The sequence below is a fragment of the Xylocopa sonorina genome, unplaced genomic scaffold, assembly GCF_050948175.1.
Source record: "Xylocopa sonorina isolate GNS202 unplaced genomic scaffold, iyXylSono1_principal scaffold0047, whole genome shotgun sequence".
Taxonomy (NCBI): Eukaryota; Metazoa; Arthropoda; class Insecta; order Hymenoptera; family Apidae; genus Xylocopa; species Xylocopa sonorina.
Window position 1 is genome coordinate 114,524 of NW_027490118.1, and position 9,021 is coordinate 123,544.

Consider the following 9,021-nt stretch of genomic DNA (forward strand, 5'->3'; position numbering starts at 1 on the left):
AATATCGCGTTTTAAGAAGCACCAGAACTCTATTGCTACGATACGTAGACATCTGCAAACGCTATTTCCAAGAGAGGAAGTGTCGCATTTACATTCATTTGTAGTGTATCCGAGGTATACATGACACTTCGCAATGAGTATTATATCTCAACATGAAACATAGTAATGAGATGCGATATTGCGTTTTGAGAAGCATTAGAACTCTATTGCTTCGATACGTAGATATCTGCAAACGCTACTTCCTTGCTAGGAAGTGTCGCATTTACATTCTCTTGAATTGTATGCGAGGTATACATAACACTCCACAATGAATATTATATCTTATCTCGAAACATAGGAATGAGATTCGATATCGCGATTTAAGAAGCATTACAACTCTATTGCTTCGAAACGTAAACATCTGCAAACACAACTTCCTAGCTAGGAAGTGTTGCATTTACATTTAATTGAAGTGAATACGAGACATACATAACACGGCGCAATGAATATTATATCTTATCATGAAACATAGAAATGAGATCCGATATGACGATTTAAGAAGCTTTACAATTCTCTTCCTTCGATACGTAGACATCTGCAAACGCTACTTCCTAGCAAGGAAGTGTCGCATTCACATTCTTTTGAAGTGAATACGAGGTATGCATGTCACTTCGCATTGCATATTATATCTTATCATACAACACAGAAATGAGATGCGATACCGCGATTTAAGAATCATTACAACTCTATGGCTTCGATACGTAGACATCTGCAAACGCATTTTCCTAGCAAGGAAGTGCAGCATTTACATTTATTTGAAGTGTAGACGTGGAATGCATAACACTTTGTAATGAACATTATATCTTATCATGAAACATAGAAATGAGTGGCGATATCGCGTTTTAAGAAGCATTAGAAATCTGTTGCTTCGATACGTAGACATCTGGAAACCCTACTTCCTAGCAGGGAATTGTCGCATTTGCATTCTTTTAAATTGAATTCGAGGTATACATGTACATTCGCAGTGAATATTATATCGTATCATGAAACATAGAAATGAGATGCGATATCGCGTTTTTAGAAGCATTAGAACTCTAATGCTACGATACGTAGACATCTGCCAACGCTATTTCCTAGCAAGGAAGTGTCGCATTTACATTCTTTTGAAGCGAATACGAGGTATACATAACACTGCACAATGAATATTATATCTTATCATGAAACATGGAAATGAGATGCGATATCGCGATTTAAGCAGCATTAGAACTCTATTGCTTCGATACGTAGACACCTGCAAACGCTACTTCCTAGCAAGGAAGTGTAGCATTTACAATCTTTTGAAGTGAATACGAGGTATACATGACACTTCGCTATCATTATTATATATTATCATTAAACATAGAAATGAGATGCGATATCACGTTTTGAGAAGCATTAGAACACAAATGCTACGATACGTAGACATCTGCAAACGCTATTTCCTAGGAAGGAAGTGCCGCATTTACATCCATTCGAAGTGGATACGAGGAATACGTGAAACTTCGCAATGAATATTATGTCCTAACATGAAACATAGAAATGTGATGTGATATTGCGCTTTAAGAAGCTTTAGAACTCTATTGCTACGATACGTAGTCATCTACAGACGCTATTTCATAGCAAGGACGTGTCGCATTTACATTCTTTTGAAGTGAATGCGAGGTATACATCACATTGCACAATGAATATTATATGTTATCATGAAACATAGAAATGAGATGCGATATCACGATTTAGGATGCATTAGAACTTTATTGCTTCGATACGTAGATATCTGCAAACGCTATTTCCTAGCAAGGAAGTGTCGCATTTACATTCATTCGAAGTGAATACGAGGAATACATGAAACTTCGCAATGAATATTATATCTTATCGTGAAACATAGAAATGAGATGCGATATCGCGATATAAGAAGCATTAGAACTTTATTGCTTCGATACGTAGACATCTGCAAACGCTATTTCCTAGCAAGGAAGTGTCGCATTTACATTTTTCTGAAGTGAATGCAAGGTATACATGACACTTCGCAACTAATATTATATCTTATCACGAAACATAGAAATGAGATGCGATATCCCGTTTCAAGATGCATTAGAACTCGATTGCTTCAATACGTAGACATCTGCAATCGCTATTTCCTAGCAAGGAAGTGTCGCATTTATATTCATTTGCAGTGTATGCGAGGTATACATAACACTTCGCAATGAATATTATATGTTATCATGAAACATCGAAATGAGATGCGATATCTCGTTTTAAGAAGCATTATAACAAGCTGGCTACGATACGTAGACATATGCAAACGCTATTCCCTAGCAAGGAAGTGTCGCATTTACATACTTTTGAGGTGAATACGAGGTATACATGACATTGCACAATGAATATTATATATTATCATGAAACATAGAAATGATATGCGATATCGCGATATAAGATGCATTAGAACTTTATTGCTACGATACGTAGACATCTGCAAACGCTATTTCCTAGCAAGGAAGTGTCGGATTTACATTCATTTGAAGTGTATGCGAGGTATTCGTGACACTTCGCAATGAATAATATATCTTGCCATGAAGCATAGAAATGAGATGCGATATCCCGTTTCAAGCAGCATTAGAACTCTATTGTTTCGATACGTAGACATCTGCAGACGCTATTTCCTAGCAAGGAAGTGTCGCATTCACATTCTTTTGAAGTGAATACGTTGTATACATAGCACTCCACAATGTATATTATATCTTATCATGAAACATAGAAATGAGAATCGATATCGCGTTTTAAGAAGCATTAGAATTCTATTACTTCGATACGTAGACATCTGCAGACGCTACTTCCTAGCAAGGAATGGTCGCATTTACATTCGTTTGAAGTGAATACGAGGTATACATGACACATCACAGTGTATATTATTTTCTTATCATGAAACATAGAAATGTGATGCGATATCGCGTTTTGAGAAGCACTAGAACTCTAATGCTACGATACGTAGACATCTGCAAACGCTATTTCCTAGGATGGAATTGTTGCATTTACATTCTTTGGAAGTGAGTACGAGGTATACAAGACTCTTCGCAATGAATATTATATCTTATCATGAAACATGGAAATGAGATGCGATATCTCGTTTTAAGAAGCAACAGAACTCTATTGCTTCGATGCGTAGACATCAGCCAACGCTATTTCCTAGCAAGAAAGTGTCGCATTTACATTCATTTGAAGCGTATGCGAGGTATAGAAGACACTTCGCAAGGAATATTATATCTTATCATGAAACATAGAAGTGAGAAGCGATATCGCGTATTAAGAAGCATTAGCAATCTATTGCTTCGATACGTAAACATCTGGAGACTCTATTTCCTAGGAAGGAAGTGTCGTATTTAAATTCATTTGAAGTGTATGCGAGGTATAAGTGACACCTCGCAATGAATATTATATCTTATAATGAAACATAGAAATGACATGCGATATCGAGTTTTAAGAAGCATTAGATCCCTATTGCTTCGATAAGTAGAATTCTGCCATCGGTACTTCCTAGCAAGGAAGTGTCGCATTTACATTCATTTGAAGAGTACGCGTGGTATACATGACATTTCGCAATTAATATTATACCTTATCATGAAACATAAAAATGAGATGTGATATGGCGATTTAAGAAGCATTAGAACTCTATTGCTTCGATATGTGGACATCTGCAGACGCTATTTCCTAGCAAGGAAGTGTCGCATTTACAATCTTCTGAAGTAAATACGTTGTATACATAGCACTCCACAATGAATATTATATCTGATTATGAAACATAGAAATGAGATGCGATATCGCGTTTTAAGGAGCTTTAGAACTCTATTGCTTCGATGCGTAGACATCTCCAAACGCTATTTACTAGCAAGGAAGTGTCGCATTTACATTCATTTGAAGTGCAGCCGAGATGTACATAACACTGAACAATGAATATTGTATCTTATCATGAAACACAGAAATGAGATGCGATATCGCGATTTAAGAAGCATTAGAACTCTACTGCTACGATACGTAGACATCTGCAAACGCTATTTCCTAGCAAGGTAGTGCCGCATTTACGTTCTGTTGAAGTAAATACGCTTCATACATAACACTCCACAATGAATATTATATCTTATCATGAAACATAGAAATGAGATGCGGCATCGCAATTTAAAAAGCATTAGAACACTATTGGTGCGATACGTAGACATCTGCAAACGCAATTTCCTAGCAAGGAGGTATCGCAATTACATTCTTTTTTAGTGAATACGAGGTATACATAACTCTCCACAATGAAGATTATATCTTATCATGAAACATAGGAATGAGATGCGATATCGAGGTTTAAGAAGCATAAAACTCTATTTCTTCGACACGTAGACATCTATAAACGCTATTTCCTAGCAAGGATGTGTAGAGTTTACATTCTTTTGAAGTGTAGACGAGGGATACATAACAGTTCGTAATGAATATTATATCTTATCATGAAACATAGACATGTGATGCGATATCGCGTTTTAAGAAGCATTAGAACTCTATTGCTACGATACGTAGACATCTGCAAACGCTATTTCCAAGAGAGGAAGTGTCGCATTTACATTCATTTGATGTGTATCCGAGGTATGTATGACACTTCGCATTGAGTATTATATCTTATCATGAAACATAGAAATGAGCTGTGCGACATCTCGTTTTAAGAAGCATTAGAACTCTATTGCTTCGATACGTAGACATCTGCAACGCTATTTCCTAGCAAGGAAGTTTTGCATTTACATTCATTGGAAATGTGTGCGAGGTATACATAACACTTCGCAATGAATACTACGTCTTATCATGAAACATAGAAATGAGATGCGATACCGCGTTTTAGGAAACATTAGAGCTCTATTGCTACGATACGTAGACATATGCAGACCCTATTTCCCAGCAAGGAAGTGTCGCATTTACATTCTTCTGAACTGAATACGAGGTATACATAACACTCCACAATGAATATCATATCTCATCATGAAACATAGAAATGAGATGCTATATCGCGTTTTAAGAAGCATCAGTACTCTATAGCTACGATACGTAGACATCTGCAATCCGTATTTCCTAGCAAGGAAGTGTCGCCTTTACATTTCTCTGAAGAGAATACGAGGAATACATAACACTCCACAAAGAATATTATATCTTATCATGAAACATAGAAATGAGATGCGATATGGTGATTCAACAAGCAGTAGATCTCTATTGCTTCGATACGTAGACATCTACCAACGCTATTTCCTATCAAGGTAGTGTCGCATTTACATTCATTTGAAGTGTATGCGAGGTATACAAGACACTTCGAAATAAATATTATATCTTATCATGAAACATAGGAATGACATGCGATATCGCGATTTAAGAAGCATTAGGACTCCATTGCTTCGATACGTAGATATCTGCAAACGCCATTTCCTAGCAAGGAAGTGTCGCATTTACATTCTCTTGAAGTGAATACGAGGTATGCAAGACACTTCGCAATGAATATTATATCTTATTATGAAACATAGAAATGAGATGCTATACCGCGTTTTAAGAAGAATTAGAACTCTATTTCTACGATACGTGGACATCTGCAGACGCTATTTCCTAGCAAGGAAGTATCGCATTTACATTCTTTTGAGGTGTAGACGAGATATACATATCACTGCACAATGAATATTATATCTTATCATGAAACATAGAAATGAGATGCGACATCGTGATTTAAGAAAGATTAGAACTCTAATGCTACGGTACGTAGACATCTGAAAACGCTATTTCCTTGCAGGGAAGTGTCGCATTTACATTCTTTTGAAGCGAATACGATAGTATACATGACACTCCACAACGAATATAATATCTTGTCATGAAACACTGAAATGAGATGCGCTATGGCGATATAAGAAGCATTAGAACTCCCTTGCCTCGATACGTAGACATCTGCAAACGTAGCTTCCTAGCAAGGAAGTGAGGCATTTACATTATTTTGAAGTGTAGACGAGGTATTTATTACAGTTCGCAATAAATATTATATCTTACCATGAAACAAAAAATGAGATGAGATATCGCGATTTATGAAGCATTAGAACTCTATTGCTTCGATATGTAGACATCAGGAAACGCATCTCCTAGCAAGGAAGTTTGGCATTTACATTTTTTTGATGTGTAGAGGTGGTATACATAACACTTCGCAATGATTATAAGATCATATCATGAAACATAGAAGTGAGATGCGATATCGCGATTTAAAAGGAATTAGAAATCTATTGGGACGATACGTAGACATCTGCAAACGCTGTTTAGTAGCAAGGAAGTGTCGCATTTACATTCTTTTCAAGTGAGTGCGGGGTGTACGTAACACTACACAATGAATGTTATACCTTATCACGAAACATAGAAATGACATGCGATTTCACGATTTAAGAAGTTTTAGAACTCTACTGCTTCGATACGGAGACATTTGCAAACGCTCCTTCCTAGCAAGGAAGTGCTGCATTTACATTCTTTTGAAGTGAATACGAGGTATACATGACACTTCGCAATGAATATTATATCTTATCATGAATCATAGAAATGAGATGCGATATCGCGTTTTAACACGTTCCCTGCCAGACCGTTTTTTGAAGACTTCCCGTTCAAGCCGCGTGGGGCGTATGCGCCCCACGCTTTACATTTGTATTATTTTGTTTCTGGCGTATGCCTTGCAATAATTAAAATAGTGCAAAAATCATAATTATGAAGGAAATGTTGTATAGTTTAACATGCATAACACAACAAACCAATAAATTTATTTTTCTAGGTATTAGATTAACAAATAACTGGCTGAACATTATTATGCCAAGCGAGTGGCATCCTGACATATAATTTTTTTTATCATGCCTATATCAATTTAAAATATAACATTTTGTTTAAATTCAAGTTTGTATGCAATTACAAAGGGATGTTACGATGAATTTTGTTAAAACATGGCAAACATAAGTGTGGTTTATCCACACAACTATCGCAGAATGTTACAACTTTTACTGTGCAGTTTCTTGCCGCCTGGGAACCTAAATTTTTAACGTTTCTTTCGTAACAAATTTTGCAGCGCCTTCTTATCGAGTTAAAGTGGCCTTCCTTTTTTTAAATTTCGTCTCGATTTCTTGTTGGTCCAATTCGTGGAGAGTTATTATTATTATTACACGACATCAGATTCATTGCTAATTCTTTTCGGAATTCGATGCTTGTTATTTTTCGGTTGGTAAGACTGTTATATATAATCCATGAATTCACTACCGCTGTGTTCAGGCAAAGTTCAAATACAATTTTTTTATACCATTTTACTGATTTTCGTAGAGGACTGCAATATGCAGCCATTTGATCGGAGATATCTACAGAAGACTTCCCTTCATTATAATTCACAATAACCTTCGGTTTTCTAACAATATTCCCCCTTTTCTGCACAGCCACAGTTTCATTAGAGTGTTTCGTTGATAATAGAAGAACATCACCCTTGTCCTTCCATTTCAGTATTGTCAAACCATCATTGCTTTCCTTAGCGATATATTCATATCGTTTTAATTTTTTTGAAAGTAGGTCTTTTGGAATTCCACGGCGATTTGATCGTATTGTTCCAATCAGATGAGTGTTTTGAGCAACTAGCTTTTTGGCTAATTCGATACTTATGTACCAATTATCGGTACATATTGTATGGCCTTTACCAAATATACTTTTGCACAATGACAGAACAATATTGGTAGGCGTTGTTTTCTCTACATCCGTTTTTTTCCCACAATAAATTTTGAAGGCCAGCGTGTATCCCGGTGCTGAACATAATTTGAAAATTTTAATACCGTACTTATGTCTTTTTTGTTTTATATATTGTTTGAAGGCAATGCGACCTCGAAAAGGAATCAGAGATTCGTCTACACAAACAATTTCGCCTGGTTCAAAACACTTTTCAAAATTTTCATTCAACATATCAATGACGGTTTTAATTTTATACAAGCGGTCGTTTACATTTTCCTTCTCATTGTCGTTAAAATGCAACATTCGTAGCAAAACCTCAAACCGATTTCTTGACATTATTGAACGTGGAAGAGTCTGCGAACATGCTGGATCTTTAGACCAATATAAACTGATTTCTGGAAGCTTTACAATTCCCATCCACATAATAAGTCCAAAAAATCGTTTTATCTCGTTTTTGTCTGTTGCTATCCATTTATCTAATCGAGATGATGTTTGTCTAGATAGACATTGATGCGCATACCGATTCGTTTCTGTAACGACAAGATCGAAGAATTCGTCACTCATAAACAAATAATATAAATCTTCCGGTTTTTCGTAAGTTTGATTAAATATTTTGAAACCCGGTGTACCAACGAAAGGCGTAAGGCGCAGTTGGTTTCCGATGGGATTAGTCCAATCTATATGCGAAGTAGTTATATTGTTTATTGAAGGTTCAGTATCTTCGTCTTCACTACTGGGTAAAGAAAAATTGCCCATCACGCCGCGTGGGGCGTATACGCCCCACGATTAAATGAGGGCATCAGCAATAGTATTAAGATGTCCATAATTGACTCTATAATGAATTTTTAAAAAATTCTTCGTTTTACAATGATAATACCAAATGGCTTGAACGGAAAGTTCAGCGTGGGGCGTATACGCCCCACGCGGCAGGGAACGTGTTAAGGAGCGTTAGATCTCAATTGCTACGATACGTAGACATCTGTAAACGCTATTTCCTAGCAAGGAAGTGTCGCATTTACATTCTTTTGAAGTGAATACGAGGTATACATAACACTCCACAATGAATATTATATCTTATCATGAAACATAGAAATGAAAGGCGATATGGCGATTTAAGAAGCATTAGAACTTTATTGCTTCGTAGACTTGAAACGTAGACTTGTGCCAACGCTATTTCCTAGCAAGGAAGTGTCGCATTTACATTCATTTGAAGTGTATGCGAGGTATACAAGACACTTCGAAATAAATATTATATCTTATCAT